The 22,730-nt window shown below is 46.6% G+C and overlaps 1 protein-coding gene across 3 annotated transcripts in view; it reads left to right on the top strand.

The window, feature by feature from the left end:
- The window catches only part of klhl5 (kelch-like family member 5), a 252,038-nt gene that overhangs the window by 28,509 nt on the left and 200,799 nt on the right, over positions 1–22,730 (top strand). The window lies entirely within an intron of this gene.

Consider the following 22,730-nt stretch of genomic DNA (forward strand, 5'->3'; position numbering starts at 1 on the left):
ATCCACTCTGTCTATGCCCCTCATAATTTTGTAGACCTCTATCAGGTCGCCCCTCAACCTCCTTCGTTCCAGAGAGAACAAACCGAGTTTATTCAATCGCTCCTCATAGCTTATGCCCTCCATACCAGGCAACATTCTGGTAAATCTCTTCTGCACCCTCTCTAAAGCCTCCACATCCTTCTGGTAGTGTGGCGACCAGAATTGAACACTATACTCCAAGTGTGGCCTAACTAAGGTTCTATACAGCTGCAACATGACTTGCCAATTCTTATACTCAATGTCCCGTCCAATGAATGCAAGCATGCCGTATGCCTTCTTGACTACCTTCTCCACCTGTGTTGCCCCTTTCAATGACCTGTGGACCTGTACTCCTAGATCTCTTTGACTTTCAATACTCTTGAGGGTTCTACCATTCACTGTATATTCCCTACCTGCATTAGCCCTTCCAAAATGCATTACCTCACATTTGTCCGGATTAAACTCCATCTGCCATCTCTCCGCCCAAGTCTCCAGACAATCTAAATCCTGCTGTATCCTCAGACAGTCCTCATCGCTATCCGCAATTCCACCAACCTTTGTGTCGTCTGCAAACTTACTAATCAGACCAGTTACATTTTCCTCCAAATCATTTATATATACTACAAACAGCAAAGGTCCCAGCACTGATCCCTGTGGAACACCACTGGTCACAGCCCTCCAATTAGAAAAGCATCCCTCCATTGCTACCCTCTGCCTTCTTTGGCCTAGCCAGTTCTGATTCCACCTTGCCAGCTCACCCCTGATCCCGTGTGACTTCACCTTTTGTACTAGTCTACCATGAGGGACCTTGTCAAAGGCCTTACTGAAGTCCATGTAGACAACATCCACTGCCCTACCTGCATCAATCATCTTAGTGACCTCCTCGAAAAACTCTATCAAGTTAGTGAGACACGACCTCCCCTTCACAAAACCGTGCTGCCTCTCACTAATACGTCCATTTGCTTCCAAATGGGAGTAGATCCTGTCTCGAAGAATTCTCTCCAGTAATTTCCCTACCACTGAAGTAAGGCTCACCGGCCTGTAGTTCCCGGGATTATCCTTGCTACCCTTCTTAAACAGAGGAACAACATTGGCTATTCTCCAGTCCTCCGGGACATCCCCTGAAGACAGCGAGGATCCAAAGATTTCTGTCAAGGCCTCAGCAATTTCCTCTCCAGCCTCCTTCAGTATTCTGGGGTAGATCCCATCAGGCCCTGGGGACTTATCTACCTTAATATTTTTTAAGACACCCAACACCTCGTCTTTTTGGATCACAATGTGACCCAGGCTATCTACACCCCCTTCTCCAGACTCAACATCTACCAATTCCTTCTCTTTGGTGAATACTGATGCAAAGTATTCATTTAGTACCTCGCCCATTTCCTCTGGCTCCACACATAGATTCCCTTGCCTATCCTTCAGTGGGCCAACCCTTTCCCTGGCTACCCTCTTGCTTTTTATGTACGTGTAAAAAGCCTTGGGATTTTCCTTAACCCTATTTGCCAATGACTTTTCATGACCCCTTCTAGCCCTCCTGACTCCTTGCTTAAGTTCCTTCCTACTTTCCTTATATGCCACACAGGCTTCGTCTGTTCCCAGCCTTTTAGCCCTGACAAATGCCTCCTTTTTCTTTTTGACGAGGCCTACAATATCACTCGTCATCCAAGGTTCCCGAAAATTGCCGTATTTATCTTTCTTCCTCACAGGAACATGCCTGTCCTGTATTCCCTTCAACTGACACTTGAAAGCCTCCCACATGTCAGATGTTGATTTGCCCTCAAACATCCGCCCCCAATCTATGTTCTTCAGTTCCCACCTAATATTGTCATAATTAGCCTTCCCCCAATTTAGCACATTCATCCTCGGACCACTCTTATCCTTGTCCACCAGTACTTTAAAACTTACTGAATTGTGGTCACTGTTACCGAAATGCTCCCCTACTGAAACATCTACCACCTGGCCGGGCTCATTCCCCAATACCAGGTCCAGTACCGCCCCTTCCCTAGTTGGACTGTTTACATATTGTTTTAAGAAGCCCTCCTGGATGCTCCTTACAAACTCCACCCCGTCTAAGCCCCTGGCACTAAGTGAGTCCCAGTCAATATTGGGGAAGTTGAAGTCTCCCATCACCACAACCCTGTTGTTTTTACTCTTTTCCAAAATCTGTCTACCTATCTGCTCCTCTATCTCCCGCTGGCTGTTGGGAGGCCTGTAGTATACCCCAACATTGTGACTGCACCCTTCTTATTCCTGATCTCTACCCATATAGCCTCACTGCCCTCTGAGGTGTCCTCTCGCAGTATAGCTGTGATATTCTCCCGAACAAGTAGCGCAACTCCGCCTCCCCTTTTACATCCCCCTCTATCCCGCCTGAAACATCTAAATCCTGGAACGTTTAGCTGCCAATCCTGCCCTTCCCTCAACCAGGTCTCTGTAATGGCAATAACATCATAGTTCCAAGTAGTAATCCAAGCTCTAAGTTCATCTGCCTTACCCGTAATGCTCCTTGCATTAAAACATATGCACTTCAGGCCACCAGACCCGCTGTGTTCAGCAACTTTTCCCCGTCTGCTCTGCCTCAGAGCCACACTGTCCCTATTCCCTAGTTCTCCCTCAATGCTCTCACCTTCTGACCTATTGCTCCCGTACCCACCCCCCTGCCATACTAGTTTAAACCCTCCCGTGTGACACTAGCAAACCTCGCGGCCAGGATATTTATGCCTCTCCGGTTTAGATGCAACCCGTCCATCTTATACAGGTCACACCTGCCCCGGAAGAGCTCCCAGTGGTCCAGAAAACGGAAACCCTCCCTCCTACACCAGCTGTTTAGCCACGTGTTTGTCTGCTCTATCTTCCTATTTCTAGCCTCACTGGCACGTGGCACAGGGAGTAATCCCGAGATTACAACCCTCGAGGTCCTGTCCTTTAACTTTCTGCCTAGCTCCCTGAACTCCTGCTGCAGGACCTCATGCCCCTTCCTGCCTATGTCGTTAGTACCAATATGTACAACGACCTCTGCCTGTTTGCCCTCCCCCTTCAGGATTCCCTCTACCCGTTCGGAGACATCCTGGACCCTGGCACCAGGGAGGCAACATACCATCCTGGAGTCTCTTTCACGTCCACAGAAGCGCCTATCTGTGCCCCTGACTATAGAGTCCCCTATTACTATTACTCTTCTGCGCTTTGACCCTCCCTTCTGAACATCAGAGCCAGCCGTGGTGCCACTGCTCTGGCTGCTGCTGTTTTCCCCTGATAGGCTATCCCCCCCGACAGTATCCAAAGGGGTATATCTGTTCGAGAGGGGGACAACCACAGGGGATTCCTGCACTGACTGCCTGCCCTTTCTGGTGGTCACCCATTTCTCTGCCTGCACCTTGGGTGTGACCACATTTACATAACTGCGATCTATGACGCTTTCCGCCACCTGCATGCTCCTAAGTGCATCCAATTGCTGCTCCAACCGAACCATGCGGTCTGTGAGGAGCTCCAGTTGGGTGCACTTTCTGCAGATGAAGCCACCCGGGACGCTGGAAGCCTCCCGGACCTGCCACATCTCACAGTCAGAGCACAGCACCCCTCTAACTGACATTGCGTCAATTAATTAAAATTAAAATTTGTCTCTTTTTTTTTTTTTTAAATACTTTTTTTTTAAATTGCAAAGTTACTGTCAACTATCTGTTTCCTAGCACTAGATTTCTAATAGAAATGCGATAGCTAACTATAATACTCTCCGATCTCTGGCTTAGATATCCTCTAAATTATAATTAAGTTATTATGTTTAATTAGTTCCCAAATACTCAAATACTTTTTAAATTTAGGTTAGAATCCCAACCAGCCACTCAGGTCACAGCTTTTCTGTGATGTCGCTTCAATTTCCCCCCCGACACACACAATTTGAAAAAAGGTATAAAAGTAAAAATCACTTACTTGCCTTCTGAGTGTCTGAGATGTTCTCAGGTTCTCTCGCTGACAGAGACTGCTCCTCCACCACCGATCCTTGACCTGCACAATGCTAATAATATAATATGGCACTTACCTTACACCAATGGGTCTTATTATTAGGTTAGAGGAGGAGGGCGGGTGGGAGACACTACACGTGTAGTGTCTCGGGTTTCCTCTCCACCAGAATTTATTGGTTGGGGGGGGGGGGGGGGGGGGGGCACTTGCCAGAGGTAGAACTTCCGGTTCCCGCCTTATATAAAAACAAATAAAACTGAAAAGAAGAACAGACACGGGACCAGGCAAGGCTTTTTAAACTAACTACTCACCTCCCAGAAGGCCCCTGCGCACCGCTGCCGCCGAAATCCAAAGGGCTGCTCCTGTAAAGGTAAGTGGTTTTAAATTCACTACTCACCTCCAAGAAGGCCCCTGCGCACCGCTGCCGCCGAAATCCAATGGGCTGCTCCTGTAAAGGTAAGGTTTTTAAACTAACTACTCACCTCCCAGAAGGCCCCTGCGCACCGCTGCTGCCGAAATCCAAAGGGCTGCTCCTGTAAAGGTAAGTGGTTTTAAATTCACTACTCACCTCCAAGAAGGCCCCTGCGCACCGCTGCCGCCGAAATCCAATGGGCTGCTCCTGTAAAGGTAAGTGGTTTTAAATTCACTACTCACCTCCAAGAAGGCCCCTGCGCACCGCTGCCGCCGAAATCCAACTTCACTCTCAGCCTCTTCTGGCTGTCCACTACCATCCCCAATTCCGCTGCCAATGCGGCCATCCACTGCTCATGTTTCCCAACCGCCTCCTCCACCATCGGAATTGCCAGGCCCTGAGCCTCCAGCCTCTGTACCACTTTCTCAATCACCGCCCTAAGCGGTTCTACCACCTTAGCCAGGTGCTCCCAGGCCTCTTTCCGCTGCTGCTAGTACTTATTATTTAGAAACTCCACCAGTTGTTCCCTCAACCACTTGGCAGGCAGTGCTGCCCCCTTGCCCTCCGCCATCTTGACCTGCCCTGTTCCAGCTACTTACTCTCTTCTCATGGCACTTCCCGTCCTCCGATTCATGCACCAGACTCACCAGAGGAGTATTACCTTCCCTGGGCATTCACACACCTTTCACCCTCAAAAAGACCTCCATATGGGTGGGGAAGGACCAACAAATTCCACCTTGAGGAGGAGCCACCAAATGTGCACCCACGCACTCCATGGCCACCACCAGAAGTTGTGAAACAATATTTCCCAGGGCCCACTTTTGCCAACTGGCAAAACCTAGGGCCCCCCTCCGTCCGACTTTCGCGACACATGCCTGGTTTGCTTACATTTAATGTGAAAGGGGAGCTTGCTTGGTTCTCACTCCAGTCAGGTTCACAGGAGGAGAGGGCAATGTGCATATCAGGGGCAGACTTCAGCCAGTCCCTTTGTGCTGTCTTCATCTTTGTGAGAAAGGAAAATCTAACCTCGCACATGTTGGTCATCATCAAGGGCAATAGCAACAAAATGCTTGTTTTACTCAGCACTGGATACTCCTGGATGACGCTACTCCTGTTTGCTGACAGCCTCATGGGCTTTTGGCATGTTTTAATGTGCTGTCACAGATCAGGTACAGCAGCTTAGTCTTTTGATTTGGAGTCAGCTGTAAGTTAATAATTAACTGGGATCTCAACCATAATTTTTCACCTACCACTTCTCTTTCAAACTTGAAACTTCGCTCATTTTCTCGTACTTCCCTGCATATAACCCACCTGGGCTTTGCATCAATACACAGTTGACAACACCATACCTCAAGAAATCAAGTTTATACTGCTTTGTTTCCGAGACATTGTAGGCTGTTAGCTGGATGCCCTGGAGCTCTGTACAGAGCTAACACTAGCATTGCTCTGTCCTGCCATGGACTCTCCTGAGCAACTCTCTCCAGCAGATTCAGATGTCAGATCCTGGTCAGTAGGTGCACTGTCTATCTGTGTCTCTGGCCATCTCCTACTTGTTACAAAATGATTAATCTTCACAGTCCTCCTGACTTGCTTGCTAGCAGCTAGAAAATGGAAGAAGCTCTCCTCCGTGATTTGGCGCCAAAAGCGCATACATACAGGGGGCGTCATTCTCCGACCCCCGCCGGGTCGGAGAATGGCCGTTGGCCGCCGTGAATCCCGCCCCCGCCGAAATCTCCGGTTCCGGAGATTGGGCGGGAATCGGGCCGCGCCGGTTGGCGGGACCCCCCGCTCAATTCTCCGGCCCGAATGGGCCGAAGTCCCGCCCAGAAATTGCCTGTCCCGCCGGCGTAAATTAAACCTGGTATTTACCGGCGGGACAAGGCGACGTGGCGGGCTCCGGGGTCCTGGGGGGGCCGCGGGGCGATCTGACCCTGGGGGGTGCCCCCACGGTGGCCTGGCCCACGATCGGGGCCCACCGATCCGCGGGCGGGCCTGTGCCGTGGGGGCACTCTTTCCCTTCCGCCTCCACCATGGCGGAGGCGGAAGTGACTCTCCCCACTGCGCATGCGCGGGAAACTTTCAGTGGCTGCTGACGCTCCCGCGCATGCACCGGGAAACTGTCAGCAGCCGCTGACGCTCCCGCGCATGCACCGCATTTCCGCGCCAGCTGGCGGGGCAACAAACGCCATTTCCGCCAGCTGGCGGGGCGGAAATCCCTCCGGCGCCGGCCTAGCCCCGACATTGAGGGGCTAGGCCGCCAAAGATGCGGAGCATTCCGCACCTTTGGGGCGGCGTGATGCCCGTCTGATTGGCGCCGATTTGGGCGCCAGTCGGCGGACATCGCACCGTTGGGGGAGAATTTCGCCCAGGGTTCTTGATGTCAATTGTATGTGCAGAGCGCATTGACCTGCTCACTGCTGCTGCTTATGGTCATAAGATTGCACATAGCCTCATTTCATTCTCATTTAAAAGGCGCCATTGGCCGCTATTCTCAATAAAAATGTGGTCGCGGCCGTTGGCCGCTTCTCCAGCAATCACCACCAAGCGGGAACACCGTGACCGATTGCTCCATGACTCTCCCAACATCTGCCCACAACCCACCACCTTGTCGCAACCCACACTTTGAATAACCCTGATGTAGAGAACCAATAAGCCTTTGGCAAGTCTGGGAAGTCTTGGAAATTTTCCTGAAGCTGACACAATAAGCAAAGCTTTGAAAACCCCCTCTGTTTAAAAACAAACCTCCTGATCTTAAAACCTGTCAACCAATCACATTCGTAGTATCCATGACAAAAAACTTGTATTCACTTCACACTTCTTAATCTTATGCAAATAAATGCACAAGCATTGACAAACCACATCAAGGAAAGATCAGGGGCTGGATTCTCCAAAAGTGGGGCTATGTCCCCACGTTGGCGTGAGAACGCTGGCGTTTCACGCCAGACTTTCCATATAGAAATTTACAGTAATTCTCCTACCTGCAGGGGACTGGCAGGGCCCCAGAGTGCTTCTCGCAGCTCTGGCTGCGGATACGAGCCCCCACAATTCCGGTCGGGGGTCCGCGCATGCGCACGGCGGTGGCCTGCAGCGGCCGCGCCGTGCGCCATGGCGGACCGACATTGACAATGTAGGCCCTCCGAGATGGTGCGCGCCTGCGGATCCGAGCCACCCGATCGCTTTCCCGGCCGCCCATGAGGCCCCCCCAGTGCTCGATTCCCCCCCCACCCCCACTGAGTCCGCTGCCGCCACCCGAGGTTCCCACTGGCAATACATGGTTAGAACCACACCATCGGAACTCGGCCAGTTTTGCCCGGAGAATCGTTTGGGAGGGGGGGGGGGCCTCTATCAATGGCCCCCCCAGCCGCGCCGCGTAATCCACAGCGAGCGATTCTCCGGGGACCGGAGAATTGCGGGATTTGATTTGATTTGATTTATTGTCACATGTACCGAAGTCCAGTGAAAAGTATTTTTCTGCTGCCGAGGGAACCTACACAGTACGTACATAGTAGATAAAAAGAATAATCAACAGAGAACATTGACAAATGGCACATCGACAAACAGTGATTGGTTACAGTGCGGAATACGGGGCCAAACAAAGCAAACACATGAGCAAGAGCAGCATAGGGCATCGTGAATAGTGTTCTTACAGGGAACAGATTAGTCCGAGGGAGAGTCGTTGAGGAGTCTTGTAGCTGTGGGAAGAAGCTGTTCCTATGTCTGGATGTGCGGGACTTCAGACTTCTGTACCTTCTGCCTGATAGAAGGGTCTGGAAGAAGCAATGCCTGGTTGGGAGGTGTCTCTGATAATGCTGTCTGCCTTCCTGAGGCAGCGGGAGGTGTGTACAGAATCAATGTGGGGGTGGCACGCTTGTGTGATGCGTTGAGTTCACCACATTCTGCAGTTTCTTGCGATCTTGGTCCGAGCAGTTGCCATACCAAGCTGTGATGCAACCGGATAGGATGCTTTCTATTGCACATCTGTAGAAGTTTGTGAGAGTCGATGCAGACATGCCAAATTTCTTTAGCTTCCGTAGGAAGTCGAGACGTTGTTGGGCTTTCTTGACTGTTGCATCAACGTGAGTGGACCAGGGCAGACTGTTGGTGAAGGTGACCCCCAGGAACTTAAAGCTATCGGCCATCTCCACTTCGGAGCCATTGATGCAGACCGGAGTGTGTGTCGTGCTACGCTTCCTGAAGTCGATGATCAGTTCCTTGGTGTTTCCGACATATAGAGAGAGGTTGCTTTTGGTACACCATTCAACCAAGTGATTTATATCCCTCCTGTAGTCTGATTCGTTATTGTTTGAGATACGGCCCACCACAGTCGTGTCATCTGCAAACGTATAGATTGAGTTGTAGTTAAATCTTGCCACACAGTCATGTGTGTAGGGAGTACAGTAGAGGACTGAGCACACATCCTTGCGGGGCCCCGATGTTGAGGACTAATGTGGAGGAGGTGCTGTTGCCTATCCTGACAGATTGCGGTCCGTTGGTGAGGAAGTCAAGGATCCAGCTGCACAGGGAGGGGTCAAGTCCAAGGTTGCAGAGTTTGGTTATTAGTCTTGTTGGGTTAATGGTGTTGAAGGCGTAGCTGTAGTCTTACATATCTGTCCTTGTTGTCGAGGTGTTCGAGTGCTGATTGTAGAGTGTTATGGCCCAGGGTTTAGAGAACCCCAAAGTGTATCATGGAGTTCACTTGACCCACAACTTTTAACAGATTGTGGTGTGGGGAGCACACGGCCCACTCTACATGTGTGGTACAGCAGACATCTAACAGTAATTTTTTTAAAGCAAAACAATGTTTATTCTATGAACTCAAGTTAACCTTTTTAAAACATACAGTGAACATCTTAGCACCCATCAATTCAAATACAACCCCCAAACAATACAACACTAAGTAATTCTTACTTTCCTCTTAACATCCAAAAGACATAAGACATAAAAAAAATCCTTTTAACAGAAGCACATCAGGTTTAGATTTACTACTGAGAGCAGTTATCACTCTGAATTCACCAAATGATCAAGAGATAGTCTTTAGATGGCAGAGGGAACAACATTACACATTCTGTGGCTGACTGCAGCTCCAACACTGAAACAAAACCAAAAAAAACACAGACACCCAAGCTTTTCTCAAAATGAAACTAAAAAGCAGAGCCAGAGCCACACTCTGACATCACTGCAGTAACTTTAGCAGAATACCATTTCTTAAAGGGACATTCTCACCTCCCCCAAGAAAAAAAAAAACATCAACTTCAAGATGGCTTCATTTTTCACCTTTTCGCTATCCTTTAAGAAATGCACACAGTAAATATACTTTTTCGTTTCAAAAAACAACACACACAAACAGGTATAATAATATAGTCCATTTTTTTTCTTCCTCCAACTGGAATCCCTCTCGATTGACAGTCTCTTTGAACAAGAAGGTCTCTGCACGATCCATCCATTTCTCTACTCCTCAGCATTTCTCTTTAAAGTCAGATACTTTAGGTCAATCTGATCACAGAGTCCCTTGTAATTCTCCAACACAGAAGCATTGGTTATCACAGCATTCAGCCCGTCAAATGCTTATTGAAACTCTGCTGTCCACAGAAATTATCGACGTTTCTTCAGGAAGTCCATCAGAGGAGCAACCACGCTACAAACATTTGGCACAAATGTTCGATCAAGTACACTCATGCCAAGAAATCGCATTATATCCCTTTGTGTCGAGGGTATTGGAAACTACCGAATAACCTTTGGTTTCACATCCGGTGGGACCATTCGACCCTGTCCGATTGTAAGGCCAAGGAAAGTGGCTTGGGCTTTTCCAAATTCACTTTTGGCTAGCTTTACCACCAATCCTGCCTGCTGAAGTCGATCGAATAACTCCATCAGATGCTTCAAATGTTCTGTCCATGTCTGGCTAAAAATTACCAGATCGTCGATGTATACCGCACAATTGGGTAATCCTGAAACAATCATGTTAGTTAACCGTTGAAATGTGGCTGGGGTGTTTTTCATGCCAAATGGCATAACTTTGAATTGGTATATACCATCTGGAGTCACAAAAGCTGAAATCTCCTTCGCCCTTTCGGATAAAGGTACCTGCCAGTAACCTTTAAGTAAATCCAGTTTGGAAAAAAAAGCGGATTGTCCCACCTTCTCATTGCAATCCTCCAAACGTGGGATAGGATAAGAGTCCGTTCTTGTAACTGCATTAACCTTTCTATAGCCCAGACACAACCGTTGGGTACCGTATGGTTTAGGTACCATCACTATGGGTGAGCTCCATTGGCTGCAACCCACTTCAATTATGCCTTTTTTAAGCATACTCTCAATCTCTATGTTAACCTGTACCAATTTTCAAGGGTTAAGTCTATATGGATGTTGTTTAATTGGAACAGCATTTCCCATATCTACATCATGTAAAGCCATTTTAAGACTTCCCAATTTATCTCTACAAACGTGCTCATGAGACATCAATAACTCTTTCAGGTCAGTTTGTTTCTCCTCTGGTAGGTAACTCAACAATTTATTCCAATTTTTAAGAACATCCTCGTTTTCCAATTTAATGTGAGGTATGTAAAATTCACAGTCATCTGGATTTGGTTCGTCACTTTGAGTTAGAATCATTATAACCTCCTTTTGTTCCCCTTCCCTTTCAAAGTACCTTTTAAGCATATTCACATGACACACTCGGTGAGTTTTCCTTCTATCTGCCGTTTTTACCACATAATTCACCTCACTTAATTTCCTTTCAATCTAATAAGGTCCACAAAACCTTGCTTTTAAAGGTTCACCTACCACTGGTAACAATACTAAAACTTTTATCTCCACTGGCAAAACTACGAACTTTGGATTTCTTGTCCGCTACCCGTTTCATCCCATTTTGTGCAACTTTTAAATGCTGTCTAGCCAATTCCCCTGCTCTATTTAATCGTTCCCTAAAATTTGACACATAATCCAATAATGTAAGTTCTGATTTCTCACTCATCAATTTTTCCTTAATCAATTTAAGTGGTCCTCTTACCTCATGACCAAAAATTAGTTCAAAAGGACTGAATTTGGTTGACTCATTAGGTGCATCCCTAATTGCAAACAGTAAGAATGGAATTCCTTTATCCCAATCCTCTGGATAATCGTGACAATAAGCCCTCAACATTGTCTTTAATGTCTGATGCCACCTTTCTAATCTCCCTGCGATTCTGGATGGTACGCAGTTGATTTAAATTGTTTTATTCCTAAGCTATCCATAACTTCTTTGAATAACCTGGAGGTAAAATTTGATCCTTGATCCGATTGTATTTCTGTGGGTAGTCCATATCAAGTAAAGAATTTAAGTAACTCCACCACAATCTTTTTAGCTGTAATATGTACTGGAATGGCCTCTGGAAACCTAGTAGACATATCCATTATAGTCAAAATATATTGATTCCCACTTTTCGTTTTAGGAAGCAGTCCTACGCAATTAATTAGGACCCTTGTAAAAGGTTCCTCAAATGCTGGAATGGGTATTAAGGGCGCTGGTTTTATCACTGCTTGAGGTTTCCCTATCACTTGACATGTGTGACATGATTGACAAAATTTAACTGCATCTTTATGTAGTCCAGGCCAACAAAAATGTTTTTGGATTTTAGCTTGAGCTTTCCTTATTCCCAAATGACCTCCCACTGGTACCTCATGTGCAACTTGCAACACCTCCTTTCTATACCCTACCGGCAATACTACTTGATGAACTTCTGCCCACTTTTCATCCGCCTGCATATGTAAAGGTCTCCATTTTTCTCATCAAGACATTACTTTTACAGTAATAACACTCTGGTATACACTCAGATTCCTCTTTCGTGGATGCTTTCTGATACACCCGTTTTATTTCTACAACTTTCTGTTGTAACTCCGCCAATTTTCCTGAACTAAAAATATCCGCCTCATCCTCCACCTGTTCTTGTTCTTTTTCAACCATCTGATCAAAAATCGTTTCTGATAATTGAACTTCCACTTCATCTTCACTCTTTGATTTCTCCTCTTGTCTTATCCTGTGACTTTGCGACCTTGCTACTACACAATCCGGAAACATCCCAGGCTATTCGTCCTTCAACCCTTCAGTCGTCTGATTTTCCACTGGCTTATCAACCACAGTAGGCATCACTCCCACCTGCGATCCAGCTATATCATTACCCAAGATAAACTGTATTCCTGGACAAGATAGTTTCTCTATTACTCCTACTACCACTTCACCACTCTTCACTGAACTTTCCAACCTTACCTTATATAATGGAACACTACTCCTCTCACCCTGAATTCCACATACTCCCACCTTTTCTGGCAATATTCTGCCCAGTCTACATAACTCCTCATCTCTTACCATTAAAGATTGACTAGCTACCGTATCTCTTAAAATTGTGACTTCTTTACCTTCTCCTCCTGATACACATGAGTAAACTTTACCCACACAAGTAAATGCTTTAAAGATACCTGGCACCTTCTTATCAATCACCTCTTGATCAGCCTGTACAATCTTTTGCTCCTCCTTCACTTTTATATATTGGCTTTTAAAAAATCTATCTTGATTAAAATTAGCGTAAACATTTTTACTTTAATGGGATCCAACCTTGCCTGTACCCTGTAGATACCCAGCTCAACACAACAGTGCATATCATCTTGGGTACACGCCGATCAACTTAACGTGCCTGGCTCCACATTCTGCCCCTCACAGATGGAGGGAAATTACAACAAGAAAGCTCCTGGAGAAAGTCTACTCAAACCAAGCCTGCCACCAACAAGGATCGTACCAATCTGCCTGCTGCTCACCTCCCATCACACCAGCTTGTAAGGCTAAGACCACCATGCCAAAGAATAACAGCAGACGTCCTGTGGCAGCAGGAATGGAAGTCACACACCACCATTAAAAAACACTTCCTCATCACAGATCCCATAGGCCGGCCACACAGCTTCAACCTGTCACACCAATATAGAGTTCTCCTCAATCGTTCTGCACTGGCCAAGGCCTTTGCGAAGCAGATTTCCACAAGTGGAGCCTTGCAAGAAACAGGGAGGCCAGCTATGGTACACCCCAGTCAACAACTCATTGACAACTACCCCCTGACCAAATTCAGTGGAGAGTTTATAGAGCTCCATTTAGCCACTGTGCAAGATATTGCCTGGTTTGGTGATTACTGCATGTGCTTTAAAAATAATACCCTGCCCGTTCCAATTACTGCTGCTGGTGTCCTTTTGCTTACTCTCATTTCACCCCACTTGTTCCGACCACCATCTGTTCAGCCAGCCTTTCTCCACTATTATTTTCCCTTTCCAATCCTGTGCACACTTTGCCAGTTTCCCACCACTAAAACGGGAAACAGCTCTGCTCTCTCTTTTTAAGGCTATTTTTTGACTATACAGCAAGCAACGGTCTCAAGGTCAGAGGGCCAGTGATCCGTGCTGGAAAACAGATGTTGTAAACTTGAGCTCAACCAGCACTGCAGCCTGTGTCCTTATTTGCACCAAATCCCACACCTGTCACGCTTGTGCTCATTGACATTCTCTGGCACCCAGTTCGCAGCAGTTTTAATCTCAGTTTTAATATTCTCATTCATGTTTTCAAGTCTCTTCATGGTCTCACCTCTCCCTCTCTCTGTAATCTTCTCCAGTCTCACAAAAGAAAGCAGAGTCAGGATAAATGGGTCTTTTTCTGGTTGGCTAGCTGTAACTAGTAGATTGCCACAGGGTTTGGCCCTCTGGCCCCAACTAATTAGAATCTGTATTAATGACTTGGAGAGAATGTACTGTAGCTAAATTTGCAGGTGACACTAAAATAGGTGGGAAAGGTCCTGTTGGGGTGGAGGTCAGCTTCTCCACCTTGTGCTTCGCCGTGGCAGGGGCACCTCATGGAGTTCTTGGCCTTGGAGAAGGTGAAATTTGCCCTGGGGAGAGGGAGTGATGGGTTCCAGAACAAGAGTTGGGGTTTGTTAATTTTCTATTTTGGAGAGCTGGTACTGTCGACTGTTAAGCTGGGGGGGGGGCTGAAATCATTGAAGTGGGTGGCTATTGTGCATGACAAGCTTATAATGTTGATGAAACTGGACTCTTTTGGAAAAATAATGTCATTGAGAATCTACATTGCCAAAGAGGAGAAATCCATGCCAAGGTACAAAGCTGCTAAAGATAGGCTCATTATTCTGCTCTGTGCCAAAGCTGTGGGCAACTTTAAACTTAAACCTTTAAATACATGCATTTCTATGATTAAATGTCAAAACATACATTAATGTTGAACTATTTACTCATCTATAATTAATTAAGTGTACAATTCTGGATTATTTTGGCAAAAATAAGGTATCAGGCGTTCGTTCAGAAACAAATCCATTTGTAACATTTTTCTTTTCGGAACATCGATTCCAATGTAAATCCGAGGACTGCCTGCAGCTTCTGTTAATACTGTCGGGACTATGAATCCTTGACACCCCATGCAGCTGGATCCCCATTGATAAATATGTTCTCTCCTTGCCCAGTAGAACATGCACACCTTCTATACATGTGCAGCTAAATAAAACCTTATTTGGCTACACTTGAATATAGTGTTCAATTCTGGCCGCCACACTACCTTTGGAGAGGGTACAGAAGAGGTTTACCAGGATGTTGCCTGGTATGGAGGGCATTAGCTATGAGGAGAGGTTGGATAAACCTGGTTTGTTTTCACTAGAACGACGGATGATGAGGGGCGACCTGATAGAAGTCTACAAAATTATGAGGGACATGGACAGAATGGATACTCAGAAACTTTTTGCCAGGGTGGAAGAGTCAATTACTAGGGGATATAGGTTTATGGTGCGAGGGGCAAAGTTTAGACGAGATTTGCGAGGGAGGTTTTTTACACAGAGGGTAATGGATGCCTGGAACTCGCTGCCTGAGGAGGTGGTGGAAGCAGGTACGATAGTGATGTTTAAGGGGTGTCTTGACAAAGACATGAATAGGACGAGAATAGAGGGATATGGGCCCTGGAAGTGTAGAAGGTTTTAAGTCAGACAGGCAGCATGGTCGGCGAAGGCTTGGGGGGCCGAAGGGCGTATTCCTGTGCTGTACTTTTCTTTGGGTTTTTTTGTTGCTGCTTTGGCTCTCCCCAATCCCAGGGTGACTTCTCAATACTTCAGATTCCTCTTCATCTTTGCAGCAGCCCATGTACCACTGCTATAGCTGACTGGCTCCATGTCAAATGCAGCCATAACCCACAATCCTATCCCAGTGCCGCCAAGCCCAGAAACTCATCAGTGAGCCAAACCTCCGCATTCCAGTCCCATTTTTGCTGCAGTCCAGATCCCCACTCCTTGCAGTGCTAACAAACCCTAAACTGCAGCCCCAACTCACTTCTTTCTAAACTCCATATGAAAAGAACTAATGGTGCTTCACCTCCATTGTCCTCACTCCAACACAATTGTTTTGCAACCCACCTTGTCCATTAAAAACATTCTTTCAACATGTGGGTGTCACTGACTAGTTCATCATTTATTGTCCACCCCAAATTGTCCTTGAGATGGTGGTGGTGAGCTGCAGCCACGAGAGCAACTCCTAACGTGTGCCTTGTAGATGGTGAACAGGCTTTGGGGAGTCAGGAGGTGGGTGAGCCACTTGCTACAGAATTTCCAACTTCTGACCTGCCCTGATAGCTACAGTATTTATATTGCTGCTCCAGTCAGTTTCTGGTCAAGAGTATCCCCAGAATTTTGATAGGCCCAACAACACTCACTGCACTTCCTGATTTTCACCCCCCCCCCCCCCCCCCCGAGCAATCAGAGCTCACTATTGTGTGTGTGTGTGGTGGTGGAGGTGGGGAGGGGGGTGGCGCTGGCTGCCTTCATTTTGAGCGCTCTTGCTTTTCTCTCATTGCCAACTCGCCACTGAGAAAATCTTAATTGCTGTATTTTGGTCAGTTGCGTCCTGCACCCACTTCCAGGCTCTTCAAGCATTCCTGTATCCAGAAAACTCCCAGCACTCTCATTCCCTGACACTCCCTCTCCTACCAGACGCTGGTTCTCTTTATTGTATCACAAAAATTAAGACCATCCCCACCCACACCATGCCATCATGCAACTCTCTGCTCCCCTCCTTTTACTCATCAAACTCAGCACCACATTGCCAATACTAGCAAGTCAACATGGCCCACCTTGCAGTTGTTGAATCTCTCAAATAAGATATTCACTGATAAGTGATTCATAACCCAGGATTACCCATTGCTGAAATTGTCTGCTTGTGCCAAAAATCATCAGTTGCCTTAGGGATAAAGCAACTGGACAGTCTGTACAAGAGTGTCCACTCGGGCGCAATTCACCTGAAATCGCCAAGCCAACACCAAATAATCGAGGACTTCCGGGCACAATTTACTGCCAGCACGTATCCAGGTTCCGTGACCTTTTACACTGATTTTAAAAATAATAATTGGGCTGAAAACCAACTCTACCCACACAACTGGTTACCAATCAACCACCACGGTGAGATTGTGCACATTTGGAACTCTTCAAAGATATTTTGAGAATTAACATTTTTTTTAGGTACAAAGTCACTCACTAATAGGCACAATTTTAATAGCTTGTAGATATTAAAGCAAATTTCCAAGGAACTGATAACTATGTGCCAGTATAACTAATAAATGGTTTATTATAGTTAATTAAAGTAATTTTCAGGTATTTAAATCCAGTTACTTACAGATAATGGATTAAAAATGCTGATTAAAGATGCTTATTTTTATGTTGAACTCATTTTCAGCTGCATTAATAAAACAGCACCAGATACCACTCTTAAATATATCAAGGAATATTTTTTAATGCAAGAGGAAAAAAAAATGTTTTCGCTGCCTGGTTGGCAGGAGATGACTTTAATGACTTTCATCCTTAGGAAGAGATGGTGGTGTAGGGGTAAAATGGCCTAGTAGTCCAGATGCTCTGGGGACATGGGTTCAAATCCCATCATGGCAGCTGGCGGAATTTAAATTCAATTAATAAAATATGGACTTGAAAGCTAGTGTAATGGTGACCATGAAACTATCATTGATTGACATAAAAATCTATCTGGCTAATGTCCTTCTGGGGAGGAAATATGCCATCCTTCTCCAGCCTGGCCTGTATGTGACTTCAGATCCACAGTGATGTGGTTAACTCTTAACAGCCTTCTGAAATGGTCCAGCAAGGCACTCAGGTTAAAGGCACTTGGGGATGGGCAACAGATGCTGGCTTTGTCAGTGATGCTCATATCCCATGAAAGAATTGAATTTTTTTTCCCCCTTTATTAGCGCAGAATATACAAGCAGATGAAATCACGCACATGCTTGCAAGCATATCTTCTAACCCTTCCACTATTATTTAGTATCCATTTCTACTTTATTTTTTATAAATTTAGAGTATCCAATTATTTTTTTTTCCCCAATTAAGGGACAGTTTAGAATTGCCAATCCACCTACCCTGCACATCTTTGGGTTGTGGGGGTGAGACCCTTGCAGCCACAGGGAAAATGTGCAAACTCCACACGGACAGTGACCCGGGGCTGGGAACGAACCTGGGTCCTCGGCTCTGTGAGGCAACAGTGCTAACCACCATGCCACCGTGCTTCCCTTCCATTTCTACTTTAAGTAACATCATGAAATGTTTTCTACATGAAGGGCACTATATAAATGCAAACTTTTGGTCCTGTTTGCTTGCCACTGTGACATCCATATCAGGATTGTGCTCGCTTATCCCATTCCAGTTCAGGGAATAATTTCTGTTTCACATTCAATTCCTCCATTGTGACGGTCTTTGTTTGAAGCCTTGCCATTGAAAGTTTCTGGGCTTGGGCAAATTTAATTTTGCCATGGATTGTTTCCTCCAGCTTCAAGCTGGCCCTTTACTAATAAAACTGCCTTTAAATAGAGGAAATGCGCACTTTTGCCTACTGTATTATTCTCTGCCTCCTTGTGTGGCCCCACACACACATCAGCAGGATAGAGGGGGAATTAAAATCCAAATAATTAAAAGCCATTTCCTACTGAATGATAGCACAATGACATTGGAATGGCCTGGGAGATGGATCACCAGCTTGCTCTGTGGGTGGAGAACCATACTTGAGATAGGATGAGAAAAGGAAAAATACATTAAAAAAAAATATACCCATATTTTTTAAAACATTATTCCGGTTTAAACTCATTACAAAATACTTGAGGAGCTGCTTTCACTGTATCTCCATAACATCCGATGTACATAGTGTTATGGGCCAGGGTTTAGAGAACCCCAAAGTGTATCATGGAGTTCACCTGACCCACAACTTTTACTAGATTGTGGTATGGGGAGCACACGGCCCACTCTACAGGTGTGGTAGAGCAGAAATGGAAAAGTATTTTTTAAAGCAAAACAATGTTTATTCCATGAACTCAAGTTAACCTTTTTAAAACATACAGTGAACATCTTAGCAACCATTAATTCAAATACAACCCCCAAAGAATACAACACTAAGTAATCCTTAACAACTCTCCTTTTAACATCCATAAGACTAAAAACACCTTTTAACAGAAGCACATTAGGTTTATATTCACTACTGAGAACATTTATAATTCTGAATTCACCAAATGATCAAGAGATAGTCTTTTCATGGCAGAGAGATCAACAGTACACCTGCTCTGTCTGGCTTCAGCTCCAACACTGAAAACAAAACTAAAACACACCCTGCAGCAAACAGCCTAAAACAAAAGTAAAAAGCTGACAGACAGCCCAGCTCCACCCACACTCTGACATCACTGCAGTAATAATCACCCATTTCTTAAAGGTACTCTCACTACAGATATTTATATACACAGCCATTTATAAACACCCATTTCTTAAAGGTACTCTCACATGACAATAGAACAAAGGTATTTTACAGAGCGAGGTTTTGTTTTAATATAAGTGTAACTTCTAAATTATTTGGGGGTTCTATCAGGCATGTTTTCTTAATTTACATGCTTAACCTGTAAGTGTAAGTATCGTGAAATAATGCTTTGACATGAAAATAATAATCTAAAGTACTAAAGTACAAAAATGCTTATTAAAGACTTAGATAAATACTGCAGTAAGCAAATTCATAATCTTTTGTTTTCTTACTTTTATTGTAGACCTCGAATATTTTTTTAAAACCCAGGTTACTTCATTAGAGAACCATTGTATCGTATAATTGAATGCTGTTGTACTTGGTTATTGTATAATTTAAATTTGTATGGTTCAATAACCGTGCACTGCTTATGAAGTTGTATTTAAAATATTTATGTTTCATATGTGACTCGGGAATATTGATTAAGTGTAAGAGTATTTCTTCGTAAGGGCTATCCATTTGCTTTTATTGCTGAAGACATTTTGACCTTTTAGTAAACCATTTGTAGATTTAATTCTGTTCTTAAAATAGAATCCAGACTCTTTCACCCTCTCCAATTTTTTTAACTTGAGTAAGTTCAGTAGGTTTCTCGGGTTGCTGCAGGAAGAATTTAAACAGAGATTTTCCACATTAGTGTGATCAGACTTGGGGTGGAATTCAATGGAACCATTTCTAAGGTCGTTTGTGTTGGTTTTTTCAGGGAGTTTGGCATGTTCCCCACCGCTACCTAATGACACTTGGTCACTTGTTTGGGCCCTCCGGAGTTTCTCACCGGTTTAGCCTACACTTAGAACTTTTTTCAGCACTGGGAGCTGAACTCAGAGATCAGGCTGCCAATTTGAAAGGGTGCCCAGAAATCTTACGTGAACTTGTGGGACCCAACCCCCCCAGCATGGGCATTGTCACCTCCCACACACATGGGCACTACTCAACACCCCCCAAGTGAGGACACCCTGCAATGGGGTTCCTGGAGGTCCCCCTCTTCAGGCCCTCTCATGCCCCTTCCAGACCCCCGCCCCTTCCAGGACCCCAGCCGTGCCCCCCCCCCAACCTCCCAGAGACCTCTACTTACATGCTGTGCACCCCCGACCCTTCAAACCCTCCTCCACCCTCCTTTCATTGGCATGACCCCCCCACAGCCCCTGACTCTTGGCAGTGCCACCTGGGCAGTGCTCCTGCCAACTGGGCAGTGCCTGTGTTCCAGGGGGAGGTCCAGGGAGCCATCCTGCACTGATCCTGATCACCTAGGAGTCTCCGATAGCCTGGGGTCCATCTAGGTGCTGTTCCGCCTTGTCCACATTTGTGTGGATCAGTGCTGAACTGGAGGCCAGTAGATCCCGGGTAGGGTCGACATCGGTTTTAAACAGACTTCGGCGAATGCCACTTGGTCCCGCCCATTTTGGGTATGCTTCTGATTCCCGCCGCCTCATGGGACTTGTAGATACCGTGAGGTGTGAAGGTTGCCAGGAAACCTGTGGGGGGCTTCTCCAGGCATCCACCGGCCACACTGCACTCGAGCGAGAGTGCAACGTGGCCAGTCGACCACGCCCTTAGTTTCCCCTTCCACCACTTTCTTTCTTAATAGAAAATTAACGCATATTATCTCTGTACCACTTTCTATTCTGGGCACAATTCTCACAAAGTTGACTAAGGGCATGATTCTCAAACCTCGTTGTGCTCTCTCTCAAGCGAAACAGGGCTGGTGAATAGCAGGAGAGGCCAAAAACTAGAACTGCGCCAGGCGCCAAACAGTTTGCGATGCCTCTGGCACGCTCCCATAGGCGAAATCGGGATCTCGCCGTAGCAGAGAGAAACCATTATTTCCACTTAAGCCCTATTTCCAAACAGTTAACGAGAGCCACCCCATCCTGTCATTCAGCGGCCTCCCCAGCAAGTGCTCACGCTTGTGCCGATTGGTTAAAAACGTGAACCTTGCGGAAAGGCTTCAGTGGGGAGCCGAGGAGGTGCCATCTTTGTTCACAGACAGAGAGCCCAGGGTTGCTGAGATTGCCGCCCCTGTGCTCGATGAGGGGGTGGGGGCCCCTCGACTGGTGGTGGGGGACCCTCCACTGATGGTGGGGGACCCTCCGCAGGGGTGAACCGCAATCGGAAGTTGGGGGGAGGCGCTGGGGAGGGGGGGGGGCAACCACATGCGACACCACCATGCCAACCCATGGATCATGTGTACCCGTTCCTGGGGCAACTCCTGTCCCTGCCCGTCTGCCCCACCAACCACCCATAACCCCCACCGACTGTCGAGGCCTCTGGCCATGCAGCTGAAGGCTATCACTAATAGGGAATGAACAACCGGGGTTAATTGAGCACTTCACACATCCCAAGTAGATTCCTGCGGATGGGTGGCCCATGAAACATGTGGGAGTCATTGCTGGGGAACCCAACCACACCTTGATGCCTGAACACCCAGGGGATGGGACACTGCTCTGGGGACATGTCCACAGGCGGAGGGTGGGTGGGTTCCACGGGGAGGGGGGATGCCTGGGGAGATGGGCCAAGGGTTCGAAGGTCGGCCTGCATTGCGGAAGAAAGTGAGAGAGGCATCATACTGGTGTAATACAAGTTCCCACCCCCCAACCCCCACCCCATCGTCCCCTCCCCCTGTCTCCCACTCTTGCAGTTTCCCCTCTTTCAGTCTCACCCCCCCCACTTTCAGTCTCCTGCCCCCCCACTTTCAGTCTCCCCCCTTTCAGTCTCCCCCCTTTCAGCCTCCCCCTTGCAGTCTCCCCCCTTTCAGTCTCTCCTCCCTTTCAATCTCCCCCCTTTCAGTCTCCCCCCCTATCAGTCTCCCCCACCTTTTAGTCCCCCCTCCTTTTAGCGCCCCCCTTTTCAGTCTCCCCTTTATCTCCACCCTTCCAGTTTCTCCCTCCCTTCCACTTTCTCCCCCCTTTCATCCCCACACGCTTCATACTCTCCCCTACATGGGTATTGGCTCTGTCCCTTGGCAGTGCCAACCTGGCATTTGAGCAATGCCCCTGGTACACTGGTAGTGCCAACCTTGCACTGCTGCAGTGCCAGATTGATACTGCCTTGGTGCCAGCCCTGTCCCCGGCCACCCAGGGGATTCCAATGGTCTCAGAGTCTGCCGGCGTGGCCATCATGTTTGGGCTCCATTTCTGGAGACCAGTACTAATTTGTTTTGGTGTGGAACCTGACCGTTGCAACTGATGTCTACCAGGAGACTGCGGCCTCAATTGGCTGAGCATATTTAAATGAGCTTAATGACTCAGTTAAATATGCTTATCTGGATCACGGCCTGCGATGTTTGTACATGCAATATATATTTAAACCTATGATTCATTTGGAATTAATTTAAATGTTGATAATATTTGCTGGGGTTTAAAAGAGTAAGAAGAGACTTGTAAGTTCCTGAGGGGACTTGACAGTGTGGATGTGGAGAGGATGTTTCCTCTAGTGGTAGAATCTGTAACTAGGGGTCACTTAAAAAAAAAATGTAGAGTACGCAATTCATTTTTTTTTGTTC

The sequence above is a fragment of the Scyliorhinus torazame genome, chromosome 3 (genome assembly GCF_047496885.1).
Source record: "Scyliorhinus torazame isolate Kashiwa2021f chromosome 3, sScyTor2.1, whole genome shotgun sequence".
NCBI classification, from domain to species: Eukaryota; Metazoa; Chordata; class Chondrichthyes; order Carcharhiniformes; family Scyliorhinidae; genus Scyliorhinus; species Scyliorhinus torazame.